The sequence below is a fragment of the Labrus bergylta genome, chromosome 7, assembly GCF_963930695.1.
Source record: "Labrus bergylta chromosome 7, fLabBer1.1, whole genome shotgun sequence".
NCBI lineage: Eukaryota > Metazoa > Chordata > Actinopteri > Labriformes > Labridae > Labrus > Labrus bergylta.
In genome coordinates this window covers 32,471,787-32,491,786 of record NC_089201.1, presented here as the reverse complement: position 1 = coordinate 32,491,786, position 20,000 = coordinate 32,471,787, and the positions used below count along the sequence as shown (strand labels likewise).

The window sequence follows — 20,000 nt, the reverse complement described above, 5'->3', positions numbered from 1 at the left end:
TATGAGTCACTGAGAAGACTTTGGGAAACTGGCTTAGCTTCCTCTCCCTGTTGGTCATCGCTCAGTCTCCCACAGCCTGCTGATGAGATTCCCGAATGTGTAACAAATTTTAATTTCTCTCAGCAGAAGTTAACAAGAGGGGTTCAGCTCTGTGCTAAGACCAAACAACTGTTCACATATGTAGGCTAATATCCCACAAGTCTTAATATACTGTATGAGGCTCAGTCAGTCAGCCTCAACGTATTGTGTGGTAGCAAATGATTGGCTGATTCTCCATGACAATTTTATAACAATAAGAATGTTTATACCTGTACGCAAAAAATGGTGTTTAACAAATATAAAAGGTCGGTTTGATTATTTTTTGTGAGTGTGACTTCTGTTTCGTTTTTTGTTTGTTTCATTTGTTTTGTTTTGAAATAAATTCTTGGAAAAAATGTTGTTCTGATGTGTTTTGTTTTTTTTGTAACCAAACTAGTCGTGTCTTAAATAATGAGATTTGTAACGAGGGTAGGTGTAATAAGATAAAGCTTCAGCCTACACCTTTACAGTCAACATGTTTTTGTATTTTTCTTGTGACCAAAATAAATGATTACTACTACTACTTCTTAAAAGTCAGATTTTATAGCAATGCTAGGTCTTCCTAAGCAATCCGTTGTTAACCTTGAGCTTTTCTAGTCTTGACTACTCAAAGCCCTGTTACACTTCAGGTCACACCCATCCACACGCTGAGGGCAGAGGTTGTTATGTTAAGTGTCCATCAGTATTAACCTGTCCCATTCATACACATCCACACGCCACACAGGATGCAGGGGGAGCAACCTGTAGCTCGAGGAGGAGATGGGGATTGAACCCCAGACCTTCCAGTTGATAGAAGATCAGCTCTACCAATGAGCCACAGCCGCCCCAAACACGAGTGGATCTTATGTGTTGGATTACATCTTTTGCTGGAGTTGGATCCATGGGGAGCGTTGCTGATATAAATATATAAATATATATATTTGTATATGCAGAGTTACTTCATGTATATGCAGAGTTACTTCATATATATGCAGAGTTACTTCATGTATATGCAGAGTTACTTCATGTATATGCAGAGTTACTTCATGTATATGCAGAGTTACTTCATGTATATGCAGAGTTACTTCATATATATGCAGAGTTACTTCATGTATATGCAGAGTTACTTCATGTATATGCAGAGTTACTTCATATATATGCAGAGTTACTTCATGTATATGCAGAGTTACTTCATGTATATGCAGAGTTACTTCATGTATATGTAGAGTTACTTCATATATATGCAGAGTTACTTCATGTATCTGCAGAGTTACTTCATATATATGCAGAGTTACTTCATGTATATGCAGAGTTACTTCATGTATATGCAGAGTTACTTCATATATATGCAGAGTTACTTCATGTATATGCAGAGTTACTTCATATATATGCAGAGTTACTTCATGTATATGCAGAGTTACTTCATGTATATGCAGAGTTACTTCATATATATGCAGAGTTACTTCATATATATGCAGAGTTAATATATGCAGAGTTACTTCATGTATATGCAGAGTTACTTCATATATATGCAGAGTTACTTCATGTATATGCAGAGTTACTTCATATATATGCAGAGTTACTTCATTTGCAAATAAGAAAAGTTTGATGATTGTTTGTTGCTGTGTCTGCGTAACGATGACAATCAGTCCAGTGTTCAGGTTAGCTGTTAATTACCGTCTTTAAGATGAAATCACGCGCAGTTGTCCGGCAGGAAAAGATATCAATGGCCACATTGTCCGGCTTTAAATATGCCAAATAAGCAATTATTTAAAAAATGAATAATAACATATCAAATACTGTGTTTCCCACACATAGACGATATTTGCAGACTATGTTAGCATTTTTCAATTTTTCATCTGTAAAAGATCGCCAATCAGATCTACTCTGTAGATTAGTCTACCCGAAGGTTCTTCAGGCTATGTGTGAACGCAAACAGTCGCATTTTTCACGCAGACTTTACCCTTTAGAGTTTCTCCTCCAGACCTCTAGTATTTTATCCGCAGAAAGTCAGAGTGAGCTGACGTCTGAACGTGGCTGAATATACTCCGGAGAGTTCACCTCGAGCCAATAGAAAGAGAATGATGTTTATATACAGTGACTGTTTAAAGTGTCTGCACGCGACCTCTACGATCTCCGTGCTCTAATTAAACATCTGCATTCTGTTTTCTGTTGGTCAGTTTGTTGTTCTCCTCTCTTTAGTGGATGTTGTCATTCATTGGATTACACATAGCATTGATATAAAGACAAATATTCTCATTATAACGTCGTGTAGCGGACTCTGTTGCTTCGGCCGCTACTTCCGCGTTGTTTATTTACGTCACGTCTTACCTCAGGAAATCCCCCCCCCCCCCCCCCCCCCCCCCACCCCCCCCCCCCGACAGGGATAGTCCCCCACTGTGAGGAGCATATGTGAACGACTAGGTCGGGAGAATCTCCAGAGCGTTCCTCCTGTACTTATCTAGATATTATCCAGAGTGAATATGTGAAAATGGCTATATCACATTTCCTTTTCAGCTCACAACAGACACTTGGCTCCAAACCTAATATAACTCTGCTGCTATGAGGTCTCTTACACATATGTATTAAAGCTTCACAAAACTAAAAGAAGAATTACTCTTAGATGGTTGACACAATTTAAAGATATATCCACAAAATTATCAAGATGAATGAATCCATGAAAATATGTACTAACAACACAGTAAGCAGCTACATGTCATTCTGTCTCTCTCATTAGCTACTGTATGGGAAACCGGTGGACCAGTGGTCAGGTCGTGCCCCATGTGCGGGAGTAACACACACTAACACAAGCACACATTCACTGGAAAGTTGGTTTCCCAATTCCAGTTAACAGTAGTGCTTACGAGCATGTTCAGGGGTCATGACGAAGGAAAACAGGGATGACTGTTGTGATTGGGAAAAGAGGAAAATTGGGGGGCCTGTATTTCTTGGAGTTGAGGTTTGGAAACATTCACATTACCATGACTCGTTTACTCATCATCACCAGTAAATTTAAGCAAGAATATATTCCTGTAAGTGTAAAATTTGAGTTTGAAATATTTGTTCCTGTAAAGGTTATCACAACGTCTTTAATGAGAAAACATTCATTTTTTCAGATCCTCCAACTCTCATTCTTTGAGTAGTCATCTGCCAAACCTCAAAAGCCCCACACAACTTTCAGATCTTTCATGTGATTGCCTGGAAACAACTCCTCTAGTCTAAATCTATTGGACACCTGTTCTGTCATTCTTGGGTGACTGCGGCTCAGTGGACTGTTGGGGTTTGATCCCCAGCTCCCTAAATCGCTCCTGCTGCTGAGTCAGCAGTGTGTGAACGTGTATGAATTAGTTAATACTGATAGACACTTTAAAGCCTGCAGGATAACCGGCCGATTTGAGCTCTGATTCTTCTTCTTCTTCCCGACAGTCTCAGGGTCTCTCCCGACTCGAGGCTGCTCAGACCCGATTATCTGTTCAGATTATCTCGTAGAGTGAGCGGTCCAAAGATCCAATCTTAACCCCCGATTTATTTCAAACATGTTTAATATTTAGAATTTAAAATCTTAACGATTACATCATGAAAGGGTCCGGCAGAAGTTGTGTGTGACTACAATATAATCAGACAAGGGAGGACTGTAGTCATGGCGACCAGCGGCAGGACGCAACCCGGTACAGATCATCAGTGCAGCACTTTTCTGAAACTTGTCTCCATATATCTACGATTGTATCAACTTTTCTATATCCTACAACAACTTCCACTTCCTTCTTCCTCCTTCTTTAAATGAAACGCTCCGTCTCGATTTCACTCGTACAGTGTGAGCTCTCCGGCCGTGCCCGACAATCGGCTCGTACAGTGTGAGCACGTCGATCTCAAGGTCTGGTCGGGCGTCGTAAACGATTCAGTCGTACAGTGTGAGCTGACATGACACCCCGACTTTTATACAGTCGGGGAAACAATCTCACAGCGTGAGCCAGGCTTTACACAGCAGCCTCTGCCATCAGTGTTTTAATGGGTAGGTGTGACCTGCGATGTAAAAGTGCTTTGAGTTGTCAGTAAACTAGAAAAGTCCTCTACAAGCATTATCATTCTTCAGTGTGAGAAGCAGTAGCTCAGTCTGTAGGGACTCGGGTTGGGAACTAGAGGGTCACCAGTTCAGTTCTCTAGAAGTACAGAAGTTGTTCTGGTAGCTAGAGAGGTGCCAGGGTACTTCCTGAGTACTGCCGAGGTGCTGAACCCCCAACAGCTCTGGCGTGCTTCCTGCATAGCAGCCCCAATCTCTACCGAGTGGGGCATGTCCACAGGTCCTGTTTGTGCATGTGTGGATTTTGGACCTATGTGTGTGAGAAGCATGTCTCTCAATAACAGAATGTAAACCAGAATTTCCCCTCAGGGATTAATGAAGCATGTGAAAAAAAAAAAAAAAAATTCAAGAGAAGATAATCAAAGTGGCCTTATGATGACACCCACACTCACAGTGAAACAGTTCACACAGGTTCATAAACCCTCGTCCCTCTGCAGCTCCTCCCTCATATCCAAATGTTGCCAACATATTTGTACAATTAAGACAGTGTGCAGAAGTTTGCTGCAATTTTTGATAATTAAAAACAATAAATTGCACAATATTTGGTGCCTGGAACTTCTATTGTTGTTGCTATAGTATCAAAACAGGTATGGATATTGTTTGATGACTGCTAGGTTATGATATTCTGCAGCAACAGGGTCACCTTTATAAAGGGGGAAAAAGAAGTCACAGAATGATGACTTGCTAAAAGTTTTCAGTGAAAAGAGGTCTATAGGTAAAGAAAAATAGAAATGCAGCCCTCTGGCTATAAAACATGCATGTGCGATAATGGGTGATTTCAGCAGATAATGATTGGAATCCAAGCCCAGCGGAGATAAATTCTTTGCTGGGTGACTAAACTGAAAGGCAAAGAGAAGGTGAAGGAGTGTTTTTAGTGTGAGAGTTCAGAAGAAGAGAGAGAGAAGACGAGAGAAAAGCAAAAGCTCATGCAGGGAAAGAGGGATCGAGACAGAATTCTCCCATGAGACTTTGTTCCAAATAACACCTGCTCCTACCGTCGCTCGCCGCAGGAGACAGGCGAGTTGCTGCAGGTAGCTGCTTGTGAACCTCGCATTATCAAACTTCGGCGCTCAGCTCAAGGTAAACCAGCAAGAACCTGCCTTATGCCACTCTTAGATTCAGAGTCTAATCCTGGCGCCCTCTTCCATGACAGCACTTGACTGAAGGTTGACTTCAATATACTTCTATATGACTCACAAATTAGCAATAAAAACAGAAGGGTGGAGTGCCTTCAGTAACATATTAGAGGTATGAACAGGTCTTCCATTACAAACATGCTCTGTAGAAAGCTCTCTGGATATAACTTTCAAAATCCAGTCCCTCTGCACCTTTAAGGAAAAGCTAAAGACCCAGCTCTTTCATGAATACCTACTAACTTAATGATGATGGTCTCCATATTATTGATGATGATGATGATGATGGTTTTTGTTTGATAACGACGACTTATAAGATGGTTTCTATACTGATTAGAGCTCTCAAGAACTGCCCTCAATGTTGTGCTTTGCCTCTGGTCACTTCCTGTCAGCACCTGTGTGTCCAATCAGACTCAAAGCTGATCGTTTGCTCTTACTCACATTGTTCCCTTTTTTCTAGATCCTTGCTTGTGTTGTTCTTACTCTCTGATGTACGTCGCTTTGGAGAAAAGAGTCTGCTCAGTGAATTGTAGAATATAAATATATAAGTCATACATTATTACGGAATACATGGAGCAAAGTTTATTATTTTAAAAAAAACCTTATAAAAACAGGATAGCCCATAGATATGTGTATACTACTCATGGTCGCAAATGATGTCAGGCATCTCACCTCACCCCCTTCTTTTTGCAAATACACAAGTGGGGCACCAACTTTAGGGCTCAGTGAAACAAGGGTCACATCTTTAGCATGGGGTTACAGTGCGTCCAACCTCTCTGAGGCAACATCTGCAACATCTCTGCTAAACTACAAGCTGTCTGAGAAAGCACACAGCTGCCTTGAAAAGTCAAAAGTGGTAAGCAAAATCGAGTGTTACTGTAGTGAGGAGGCACCGGAATTGGGTGGGAAACAGTCATCCTTTGAGATTTCCATGCTGCATCACCCTTTGGTTGGTGATGCCACTGTTGTGTAACTCAGTGACACTACGATGGCTGTGGTGGTAATAAAGGCTGCAACAAAATGAACGCCACAGTGGTCAGTCCATCCAAAGACACAAATCATTTTATCATGTTTTTCATTTTCACTCACTCATTCAGAACACTTTTACCATCTGATTTTTGGAGGTATTTCACCAACATGTTGTAAGAACTTCTTTGTTTCTAACAATCCCAGGCTTTGTTGAGTAGGAGTAAAAACCAGACAAAAGCCCCCCACAGTTTCCTCCATTCAGATGTTTTTTGTGATAACTTAGTATTAGATAGTAGTATTGTTGTTTTTCATCCAGTGGTTGTCTGAAATGTCAAACTCATGGATCTTTGAGGACTACAAAAAAAGTCCCCACCCCACCTGAGCAACATCCAACACAGAATCAGAAAACCTCATCTAAGGATACACACACAAGGAGAAGACTTCCACCCACCACCCCCAACAAGAAGAAGGCCCAACACAACCCCCCAAGCAATCCTGCCCGTCCCCTTTTTTTTGGACCAAAGCCATTTCCCCCCCTCTGAAACCACAGAACAAGAGACTTCCAAAGCAAAACGCACACGGCGGGGAAAGAGGAAGAGACCAAGGCCTGCGTCCATGGACCAGATCCCAAGTCCAGGAAAGAAATCGGCTGTTGTCAACTTCAGCAAGCTATTCTGAAACTCATGGATCGACAATTCAAACCAGTATTCTAGGACAGTGGTTCCCAAATTTGGGGATGGGACCCCCTGGGGGATCGCAACACACTGAGAAGGGGGTTGTGAGAATTCTTCCAAACACATATCAAAATTAAAAATTACTTAAAATTGCATATTTTACCCATTATTGTCAAAACATATTAAAAAAAATCAATTGATCAAGAGATTAATTCTTCTACCCTTACGAAGATAATATTTTAGTGTTCAGGCTGTTCTAATTCTAGTGTTTGGATCGTGTACCCGGCTGTGCACAGAGTGGGTCCCCAGTCTTTAGCACCTTATTTTTGGGGGTCATGGGCTGAAAGGTTTGGGAACCCCTGTACTAGGATGTATTTCACAGTTATAGTACCTGAAGCAACAACGCCCTGGAGACAGAGAAAGAAACAAGACTTTTCAACCATCAGTTTTTCTCTTGGTAACACTCCAGAAACTCTATGAAATATATCTTATTTTAACTCTTACAGATCATCATTTTTACTAAATCATGTTGAAAAACACAACTCATACTGTCGTGTAAGTTGCGATTAAAATTGCACCAACCTAAGTCGGACTTGCTGTCATTTCATAAACACCCTGCTCCCACAGAAAAGTCACAAACAACCTGCAAAAATAAAAAAATCACAAGAGTACAGCTACAGCATAGTTTCAAATGTTTTTGGTTCCATAAATTCCCTAAAAAACATTTATGTAACCAAAGTCTGGGACTATATGTCCACAAAACAGAGACTCTGGACATTACTGAGAAGTCAAAACAAGTCTTGTAGTAACTCAGGACGGTTTTATACAGCATCTACAGTCTCACCACTTGCTGCTACATTATCTGCCCCCCTACTGCGATGTGGGGGTGTGACGGGCAGGATGGAGATGAGACAGGATAGGATGAGGAGGACGTGCAACCTAAATATGGCTCTTGCAGCCTAGGCCACAGGGAGACAGAGAAGGGGACCACAGACCTCGGCAGTGTACAATTATCCCAAACAAGAGAGTCAGGCCAACCTCCTCTCACTGAGACTCACAACAGGAGCCCGACAGAGTCAAGCCAATGTGATCTTTTACTGTCCTTTACCCCCTGGAACACATACAGAGATCTGTGAAAATATGCAAACAAACACAAACACAAACATAAATGTACATGTGTTCATGCACACAGATATAAACAGACACACATGTATGATCAAGCCCTTTAAATTCTACAATTCACTTAGCAGACTCTTTTCTCCAAAGCGACGTACATCAGAGAGTAAGAACAACACAAGCAAGGATCTAGAAAAAAGGGAACAATGTGAGTAAGAGCAAACGATCAGCTTTGAGTCTGATTGGACACACAGGTGCTGACAGGAAGTGACCAGAGGCAAAGCACAACATTGAGGGCAGCTCTTGAGAGCTCTAATCAGTATAGAAACCATCTTATAAGTCGTCGTTATCAAACAAAAACCATCGTCATTACCATCATCATCATCAATAATATGGAGACCTTCATCATTAAGTTAGTAGGTATTCATAAAGAGCTGGGTCTTTAGCTTTTTCTTAAAGGTGCAGAGGGACTCTGCAGATCACATGGAGTTTGGAAGTTCATTCCACCACCGGGGGGCGACAGAGGAGAAGAGTCTAGTCAGAGACTTAGGACCCTGTTGTGAAGGTTGGATCAGACGCCTTTCATTGGCAGAGCGTAGTGGGCGAAAATTCTTTCTGATTTTGTATTATAACAAATTTAAGAGAACTGGCCTCAAATTTAAAAAACACATTTTACCCCCAGTATACCACGTGGCAGCTATTTGATGTATCCACAGCTAAATGCATCTTACAAATCATCAAGGCCAATATTCAAATATAAAAAAAACACTACACCTTGCAACTTCAACATCTCAGCATGCACTTTCCACAGCCTAACTTATGGCACAGATATAAGTCCTATTCTGCCTTTGGAGTGGAGGTATCAGGAGCCAGACTGTAAAACGCTGTCTGGAGCTAGCAGTCTTGCATTCCTTAAGACAGGGAGGCTTTAAAAAGGTAGACAATATCTGGACCTGCAGCACACACAAGTACTCATGGGTTCTTGAAGCTCAGCTCAAAGAGTGCCACAATTTATTCATGAAGGGACATATTGTTTGCGTAGATGCAGTGAATTAAATCAGTAGATCCAGGTTGGACAAGCTAAAACCTTTTGAGAAGCCCCCGTAGTGGAGAAAGATCAAAGGGCCGTCGGCATGCTGTGGTGTGTATGCTGTCTGGACCCATGAACATGTTACAGATGAGCAGAGGCGCCAGAGAACCATCTGGGTTTATATAATGATACAGAGTTCAAGAAATAACACTGTGGACATCAGACAAGCCTAAAAAGAAAAGAGAAATGACTTCAACTTGGTTTGTGTGAAACCCCCCCGTTGGTCATTTACGAGGCCTGCCTAATACTTGTAGTATTAGGGAGTTGTTCAATTTTGTCAACAACAATGACAACTCCCTGGGTACATAAATGAGTCAACAGATACTCTAAGCTGAAACCTCCAATTCTAAAAAAATAAGTCAATGTAAAGCTGCCATAAACTGAGTGGCACATTGAGGCTGGCTCCAAAAGCGAGGCAATCACCATTGACCTGATGTTAAATCACCTAACGTTACAGCACAATAATACATGTTTGAAGCTGTACTGTCATATTGATTCCACAAAGGGGCGATATTGGTGTCACAGTATAGCTGTTTTCACATATGCACTCCAGATAATATCTAGATATTTACAGGAGGAGTTCTCCGGAGATTCTCCCGACCTAGTCGTTCACATATGCTCCTCACAGCGGGGGACTTTCCCTGTCAGAGGGGGGTCGGGGGATTTCCTGAGGTAAAATGTGACGTAAATAAACAACGCGGAAGTAGCGGCCTAAGCAACAGAGTCCACTACACGACGTTATAATGAGAATATTTGTCTTTATATCAATGCTATGTGTAATCCAATGGAATGACAACATCCACAAAAGAGAGGAGAACAACAAACTGACCAACAGAAAACAGAATGCAGACGTTTAATTAGAGCACGGAGATCGTAGAGGTCGCGTGCAGACACTTTAAACAGTCACTGTATATAAACATCATTCTCTTTCTATTGGCTCGAGGTGAACTCTCCGGAGTATATTCAGCCACGTTCAGACGTCAGCTCACTCTGACTTTCTGCGGATAAAATACTAGAGGTCTGGAGGAGAAACTCTAAAGGGTCAAGAGCGCGTTCACACATAGCCTAAAGAACCTCCGGGTAGTTTTTCAGGAGATTTCTGTACGTGTGAAAAGGGTTTATGTGATTTCACATTGCATTACGGCGTTGTTAAAACACAATGTGTGAACAATACACACAGCGCTGTTTCCTCCTGCTGGCTCCGCCAATCCCATCTTGCCCCTCTGATGCCTCTCTTGGCATTACAGGTGGCACAAAGGTGGGATCAAGTTATCCTACCATTATACTGCCTCAGTGAAATTCATCCTAAAAGCATGACATCACAGGGGCATAAACATTGCGCATAGAACTGGAAGTCACAATCGGGCCATGGAGAAGAGTTTCCTCTCACAGAACTCCCCTTCCATGGAGTTGATGTGCATGAATGTATGTACTGCATAGGTAACTTGGTGTTTGCCAACACTTTTGGGATCACCAGCACCTCCACTTATTCAAACATGATAACTTCTGGCTCCAGAAAAACCAACATGGCGGCTGTCAAAAATCTGAACTCAAGGTTTCATAAAAGCAGTCACAAGACGCCCATGGGTGACATCATGATGGAACCATAACAGTTTGAGTTCTTCTTAAACATCAAACCATGAAGGTGTCATTTTTGTGTTTCGAATGTTAATTGTTGACCTGATGGTGTTATCGCTATTCAAATACATAACACTATGTACAGTATGTCAAGTAAGTATATGCAAGACTTCAGGACTTAAGATCTTCAACAAATGACTTCCTCATGGTTCTAAAACACTTCTACAATTCTACAACTCACTTATCAGACACTTTTCTCCAAAGCGACGTACATCAGAGAGTAAGAACAACACAAGCAAGGATCTAGAAAAAAGGGAACAATGTGAGTAAGAGCAAACGATCAGCTTTGAGTCTGATTGGACACACAGGTGCTGACAGGAAGTGACCAGAGGCAAAGCACAACATTGAGGGCAGTTCTTGAGAGCTCTAATCAGTATAGAAACCATCTTATAAGTCGTCGTTATCAAACAAAAACCATCATCATTACCATCATCATCATCAATAATATGGAGACCATCATCATTAAGTTAGTAGGTATTCATGAAAGAGCTGGGTCTTTAGCTTTTTCTTAAAGGTGCAGAGGGACTCTGCAGATCAAACTTCAATGTGTATATCCATTTACATAACACATCACCGTTAATATAACTAAACATTTACTGTAACAGTCTTACAAACTGTCTTTAGTTCTTTCAATGTTTTGTTAGTTCAAGCTGATACTTTGAATTAAGTACAAAATTGGCCAATACAAGCCGTCAGGTTACTCGTGCTTCCCAACTTGAGAGGAATGATCTTCTGCACAAAAAGGACTGGACTCCACTCAAACAATTCCTTTTTCAGTTTCCTTTTATTTTAAGGCTTTCAATTTAGCTGTCAGCTTTAGCTGCTTAGGTGGAAAACCTATTGAAAAGAAGAAATACAACAACCAAACAAATGCAAGTTAAAATGTGTGTAATTTAAACCGTACTACTCCAACATTCAAGGCAAAATACTTTTTAACCTGCATGCTTTTACATTTTTATGTTCTCCTTATCTTTTACTTCCTTGAAATAATCAAACTTCATTTATTTATCTGATCTATTAATTTATTTATTTTCTAACAGATCAAACTCCGGTTTGATTAGACACAAGCACTGCACATGGGGTTAGTTACCCAATAACCTACTAATGTACATGATTCTCTCTTTTGATCTCATGGTCAGGTTGTTCATGGTTTCTGTAGCTTCATAAATGATGAACTGTCACCCCAGTGCTTGAGGGGAAATTGTGAAGAGGCAGCTCAAGAGACATGACATATGAATGCTCTGTTTGACAGATCTTAGGCCTTTGCTGTAAGCACATCATTCAGTTCATTCACAAAGTATGAGAGGTGTAGAAAGTACAATGGGCCAGTGTGAATAACTGCGGTTGTAAAGTGTGTGAGCATGTATCTTTTCTGGGGTTGTGTGTGTGTCTACACATGTGCTCCTGATATGTGCAGAAAGTTCAGATGATCTCACTTCTCCCTGAAAGCAATATTGTGGATTGATTGGGGTAAAGCTGTGTGCTACAGAGTGAAAGCAAGCCCTGGCCTGGGGTTGATGCTATAATAGATATCCCGTCATCCGAGGAGATGAGTGACAGCAAAGAAAAGAAAGAGAGAAAACAGAAGAAGGTTAACCCTACCTGACTAAGCATTGTAAAGTTCACTGTAACTGATAGTATAAGTGGTGATAGAAAGGGGAAATGCCTTATTTATAGATAGTGTTGAACCAATATGTCACCAATAAAAATCACATAGAAAGCAAGTCCCCATCCACATCAGAGAAAATAAGAACAAACCAATGGCTTTATCAGGAAATACAAAAACAAGTTACCAAGTTCATTTATTCTTTAAGAAATTAACCAACCAGATTCAGGCACAACCTCTCTCAACCAAAATGTTAAAACAGTTCTCTCTCTCTTCCACAGTCATTCTGTCATTTCAGGGCAACCGCTGCAACCCACCACCGCCCCCCCAGTCACCTCCATCCCAGCTCAGCAGAGTCCAGATCCAGGATCATCATAGCCTCCATTCCTCTTCATCACCACCAGGGTCTAGACTCCATAAGGGGGTCTCCTATCCTGCTGTCGGCCTCATTACCCCTCAGAGTACATGAAGTCGTCATGATGGAGTCTAATCCCCCAAAGACTTGGCACATTCAAATCTAAATTGTTGCACATTTATTGTTGAATAAATAATTGTTCATTCTCAATGAAGTCTCTCCTGATTGAACTATTTTCTACTTTCTGGTTGCTGTAGGCAGAAAGACTCTTCAGGTAGAGTTGCTGTATTAATTATAAACTATACATGATGTTCATCAGTGAACGTTTGCAACAAAGAGATCAGGTTGAGGTGCTTCAGCAGGTTTTGAAGGCCCTGTCCTATTGGTGCTTAAAAATGGGCTTTGACTGAACAATTCGTTAGCCATGTTGTGGAATTGGCAACATGACATTAATTTAAATATTCAGAGAAATTGGCACCTAGTGTGTAATATATTTCATTTACTTTACTTTTCATTTCGAACATGTTTTCAAAATAAAATACAAATATACATTACAAACAAAGCGTACTTTCTGTAGTGATTATTCTTCCTTAACCAGTCCATGTTTGAAAAGGGTGTAGGATGAAGTTTAATAACTTATCCAGTCCTACCCCTTTTATCTTTTTAGCTTAATAAATTAATCCCAGACTAAGCTTTAAAAAATAAAGTCGACTAATACAGATAACGAAGTCACAAAAGCAACAGATATAATGTATTACACACATTGAATTGGTAGACGGTACAGACCTTACAACTGATATTGATTCTATTTTTCCCATTGACTGTTCAGTTTTATATTTGTTAAATATGTTATTCTTGAAAATGTGTTTGAACTGTCCTAATGTTTGACATGTTTTCATTTCATCACTGCAGCTGTTCCATAAGTTAACACCCTTCGTTGTGATACAGTGTAGTTTCATGTTGGTCCTTACTGCTGGTTCTGAGATTGTGTTTACTGTCCCTCTGCTGAAAAAACATTTGGATACTGTCCGGTATCTGATCATTTTTAACTTTGTACATATATGTTTAGATTGTCATAAAATGACTCTTTAAATACACTAAACTTTGAATGCAGAGCTACACACAGCTCTCTGTTGCATTACTCACTGTGGTCACCTTGCAGTTCATAAAATCAGAGCTGTGTAAAGGTAGTCATTTAGTCTGTTTAAGTTTATAGCGAAAGGTTAACCCTTGGTGTAAAACCATGCACAAGTTAACCTTTTGCTCTGAGTAAGGAATCACAGGTATTTTGCAAATTGTTGGGATTTTGGTGAGGGTGAGGGCAGAGTCACCTCTGGGATACACACTCCTAAATTAACCTACAACAGTGTTTAAAACTGGGCTGGGTTTCCTTCTGAACAAACATAGGCTGTGAGGCTACAACAAACACAACCAAAAAGTTGAATTATTGTCCACATGTAGCAAAAGAAATAGCCTCATGAAGTTAGATTTGAAGAATGCAATGGAAAAACAACATCCTGGTTTGTTAAAAGGTTGAATAATTCAGTGTGCCTTCACTGAGACATTCACCTGGACATTATTATCCATTCTCATGTGTTTCTGCAGGATTTCTGCAAAGCAAGAAAGCTCTTGTCTGTTTTTCTGCCTGAATGAGACTTGAGGAATATCCTGGTTGGATGGATTAGATGCCTATGCTCTGTTGAGACCTGCTTGTGTCAGCATATTGTCAGAACTTAAAGATGCATGTAAAAAAATAACTTTCAGTCAGAGGAACTTTTGTGTCAGAATGAGGAAATTTAGATCATTTAGAAAAGAAGGTTTTTATTAAAGAGGCCTTACTTTTCGGATTAGTTGTTAGATCAGAGGGAACGTAACACAGTTTGCAGAGTGATTGCACTATTAAATAAAAACTGAAAGGGGGGATTTTGTTGAATTTGAAGTAACTGGAAATGTTGAGACAGCAAAGTCACGCTTTAACAAAAAAAGCCAATACAAAACAAAGTACAATGAATAAAACAAAATGAATGCATCCAATCCCCATGAAACTGGATTAGTCTGAGATGTTTTGAAGATACGGGTTATTAAATCAAACCCCTGATTTGTTTAATGGAGAAATAGATATGATATTCATCTCTGTGCCGCAGTTTGAAAATGAAACTGATTGATTAGTCATGAATTCTTCTGTGATCCACAATCTGATCTGGGTCACAGATCCACACCCTTTCTAAACTAATAAACCTCTTGTCTGTCACCAGCAAACATTAGACCGAAGAGTCGGCTTGCATGTCCGGTCATGAAAATGGTCCTACCCCTCAGGTCTGCACGCCCCGTGACCCCCAGAATCACTCTCAGCTGTCAATCACCCAGCACGCCATGAAGGGGACACAGGGTTATCGAGAAGGAAGAACAAACACGGTATCAAAACGAGCTCACACCATCAAGCGCCTCCAACTCACACTGACAGCTTAAACAGACTCCACCAGAGAGAGCCACCTCTGGATGGTAAACATTAAATACCAGAGGTGAAATGTGGGACTGACAGACGCTCAGGCTGCAGTTGAAGATGTCAAAGGCGGGGTTAGGATTAGAATGTAAGCTGCCAGAACAAAGTGTTTGAAAAGCCCTAATGAGAGGTGCAGGTAGAAAGGAGCAACGTCGAATGCCTCCAACAAATTAGCCTCACGTATTACTGAAAAGAGAGCTTCATGGGTTCATAAAAAAACACCTGGATACACTTTGTACAACAAAAATGAAAAAAAATGTCACATATCAGATTGAATTTGCTTTTCCTGAAAAATCTGGTCGAATTAATTAATGATTCAATTTTTCTTCTTTTTTTTAAGACAGATGCAGTGTGGCTCTATGGAGGATGAGTTTCGAGGAATATCATCCACCACCATCATCAACAGTATTCACTTAAAGTCTTTATCTGTGATTTTTCACACTTAAATATATAAATCAAGTATCTCCTCTGAAAATAACTCTGTGAGTCATGACTGTCTACAATGGGTGTAACACCCGAGTCCCACTGTCTGTGATGTTTTCAGAGTTTTCAGAGTCCTATCTTCACTTTGTTTACATCGCCCGGACGGCCGGCTGACTCCTCCCCTCGTGTATAAAAGTTGTTTAATTGAGGGACTAGAGAAAAGAAGAATAACATACTGTACTCACTGCTTAACTGTGTTTCTAGATCACGCTCATTTCAGGTAAATTTACATGCAGTGTGAAGATACCAGCAGAATAAAGATCGCTAGCATTAGCATGCTAACACAACAATGCAGCGCCAGTTGTTTTGGTTTCATGCTGGTGCTCAAGGGCGACATCTGCTGGATCAAAACATCACATATAAAGACTTTAAGGGAGGATGGTGATCTAAAACAAATCTGACTTTTTGATCCTCTTACTTTCCCTGTTCTGCAACCATCTCTCATATTCGTATTGTTTAGTAAAACATCTACAAAATATCAACTCAAATAAACAGAAACACTTAGAGGGCCAAGAATTGGGATGACACACCCATGGATCATATTTACACAGCGGCCATTTTCCTCTGTGAAGATGGTACAATCATGAGATGAGAATGTTTAAAAGGATTCTTTTTTTAAAGCGGACAGAAACTTGAGACCGCCGCGCCCCGTTCCATACACAGCCTACTTTTGGCTAGAGAGATAACAGTCTGAAACTTTTCACAACATTGCTAATGAGTGTATAACTTCATGATGTGCTTTTTCTAATGACAAAGAATATATTTGTTAAAGGATAAGAGGTTTGAATGTGAGCGGTTATGGATTGGTCCATCTTTACTTTTGAAGAAAATCTCTTCATTTAATCATTGTTGTTTTATTAAGAGAGGGATCATCTCTCCCGCTCCTTTAAACCTGGCTCACGCTGTGAGATTGTTTCCCCGATTGTATAAAAGTCGGGGTGTCATGTCAGCTCACACTGTACGACTGAATCGTTTACGACGCCCGACCAGACCTTGAGATCGACGTGCTCACACTGTACGAGCCGATTGTCGGGCACGGCCGGAGAGCTCACACTGTACGAGTGAAATCGAGACGGAGCGTTGACAATTGTTAATAAAGTTTCATTTAAAGAAGGAGGAAGAAGGAAGTGGAAGTTGTTGTAGGATATAGAAAAGTTGATACAATCGTAGATATATGGAGACAAGTTTCAGAAAAGTGCTGCACTGATGATCTGTACCGGGTTGCGTCCTGCCGCTGGTCGCCATGACTACAGTCCTCCCTTGTCTGATTATATTGTAGTCACACACAACTTCTGCCGGACCCTTTCATGATGTAATCGTTAAGATTTTAAATTCTAAATATCAAACATGTTTGAAATAAATCGGGGCGTCCCCGACGATCGCCGGGCAGATCGGGGACGTTAAGATTGGATCTTTGGACCGCTCACTCTACGAGATAATCTGAACAGATAATTGGGTCTGAGCAGCCTCGAGTCGGGAGAGACCCTGAGACTGTCGGGAAGAAGAAGAAGAATCAGAGCTCAAATCGGCCCGATGATCCTGCAGAGTGAGCCAGGCTTAAGTTTGATTTTGATTAGCAGAGGGCTGAAAGATAATCAAAACTCTAAATGAGGAGTAAATGCTGACAGAAACAAACATTATGATGACTCATTCACACCTGAGTTTGGACAAGAATCTTCTTTTCACACCGATCTAGACATATCGTCGAGGCATTCAAATAAATCCAACTGTGAACTTCTACACCAACACGTTATCAGCTGACCTGAAAATGCCAGCAGTGAAATGAATGATTTCTCCTCTTCATTCTTTCCATCCTTCCTGTTTGTTTTAATAAACACATTTTTTCCACGGGCCCCAGTCACTCACCATTTCCTCCCCTGAATCACTCAGCCCCACATCACACACCGTCTTACGCTTCTCCTGTGGGACGATTATAAAAGCTTACACTTCATCACACACACCACATACAGTGATAGATGCCCCATGTCCCAGTTCTTGTTTTCTTGACTTTTGAAGTAGCCTCTCTTTGAAGTGAATGTGTTTACAGGTCCAGTAACCTCGCTCATTTGAACACATTGCTGTTTGAATATTAAAAGTCATTTTTCTTGTCATATGTCTCCAGAAAACGGCTCATCTACCTTAGCTGCAGACAGAGGTGTCAAAAGTATTGACATTCATTCCTCAGGTAGAAGTATAGATACGAGGGTTTAAAAAGACTTCTGTAGAAGTTAAAGTATCAACTCAAACTTTTTACTCAAAGTGTAAAAGTTCTGGTTTCAAAACTACTTAAAGTATAAAAGTTAAAGTAATGTAAGGGGACAAAACATGCCATTAAGGACAAAAGCTTAGGCCGCACCACAGCGTGTAGGAATGGTATATGTTTATACTTCTCATCCAAACACAATCAAATTCACTCTATCAGGACGGCACGATTTATCTGGATAGGTTTTTTTTTTTTTGTGTGTTTTTTTTGAACGATGACAAGCCGGAGTGAAAACAAGCCGGAGTGAAAACAAGCCGGAGTGAAAACAAGCCGGAGTGAAAACAAGCCGGAGTGAAAACAGGAGTAACGAGACTATTTTAAAAATGTAAGGAGAAGAAGTAAAAAGTCTGCTGAAAAATAATTACTCCAGTAAAGTATAGATACCCAAAATGTCTACTTAAAGGCTTTATATGAGATTTATTGATCCAGCAGATGTCGCCCTTGAGCACCAGCATGAAACCAAAACAACTCGCGGTGCATTGTTGTGTTAGCATGCTAATGCTAGGAGCCGGCCGGCTGTCCCAACGATGTAAACAAAGTGAAGATAGGACTCTGAAAACTGTGAAAACATCACAGACAGTGGGACTCGGGTGTTACACCCATTGTAGACAGTCATGACTCACAGAGTTATCTTCAGAGGAGATACTGGATTTATATTTAAGTGTGAAACATCACATAAAGACTTTAAGTAAGGTAACAAAGTATTTGTACTTAGTTACTTGACACCTCTGGCTGCAGAAGGCATTCTTTTCAAAATGCTCGAACATGTGAGGTGTCTATGTGTGTTTATAACAATCAGGATGTTGTAATGGAATGTGTGTTTTTAATGTTAGATTTATTGGGTTCTAATCTCCGTCATCCCGGCGACCTTGACCACGAGGGAGGCCGCACACTCAATCATCTACACCCAGAGACCACGCAGCAAGAGAGGGAGCAGCGGTTCACAGTTTATGTCCTGTCCCCTGATTCCCCACCTGAAACACATCCATTACATCTCCTCCCTCCTCCTCCTGTTTGCTAAATCCTGGCAAACCATTCCAATGTATTGTTTTCAGAAGCTGTAAATTCCCTCATGCTGTCACACCATTCAACATGAGCTCAAATGTTATTATATTTTTTATCCACTGTCCTATCTCTCCAATAAAGGCACAAAAATCCCCAAAATTGATGTATGCACAAACAGGTATGCACAAACAGGAAGTACATCAGGTAAGTGAGTTGGTTTTTGTAAAATGGAAAAAGATTAGATATGAAGAAAACCTGACCAGGGGGAAATTAGACATTATAGTAATGAGGTAATGGGAAAAGTCTGAACTCAGCATTTGTAGAGAAGCTGTCAAAAGATGGAGGAGCTCAGAGGAAGAGTTATTTGCTGTTGAGAGATGGAGCTAACCAAAAGAGGGGGAAAATTCCCAGCTGAAAACCTCCTACAACAAAAATTAGCATCTGAAAAAAAAGCAAATCTTGTAAGTTGGCCCGTGCAGAAAGCAGTTAAAAAACTAACCGTGGAGTTTTTACTGAGGAGACCTAACAGCCTGGGAGGAATAATAAATCTGATGGATTTGGTGAGTGGGGGCGAAGAAGGGGGTCTCACATTAAGAGCACTGTGAGAGCTGAGGCTGAAAAGTGTCCTCGCTGCCTCTGACGTTCCTTAACCTCTTCTGTGGTTTTCAAACCTCATGTCTTTGGCCTGCAGTCACTCTCTATTTATGCAAGAAAATAAAGAAGAGAACGCTGCCCCTCCTAAATCTGTAAACTGCAATTAAGCTAAATTCCAAGTTTATTTCCAAAATGCCGTCCTCGCTCCAGACCATGTGAGAGACTGAGAGTCTAAAATTATCACACTTTTGGTCAGGAGGCCAAGACGGAGCCAGCACTGGGACTGTCTCTTCACAGGCCACAGGATCACAACGAGGCTGTGAAGGGCTTTAACTATTGTAATGATCATTTGGATTGCTGTAATTCAGAAATGAATCATTTCAAACTTCTTTTGAACATCATTAAAGGGAGATACTAACAGTATATATAGGTC

At 40.7% G+C, this 20,000-nt stretch overlaps 1 protein-coding gene across 1 annotated transcript in view; it reads right to left on the bottom strand.

Annotated features, from left to right (window-relative positions):
- LOC114921856 (zinc finger protein 469) overlaps positions 1–20,000 on the bottom strand; it is a 225,333-nt gene that overhangs the window by 81,413 nt on the left and 123,920 nt on the right. The window lies entirely within an intron of this gene.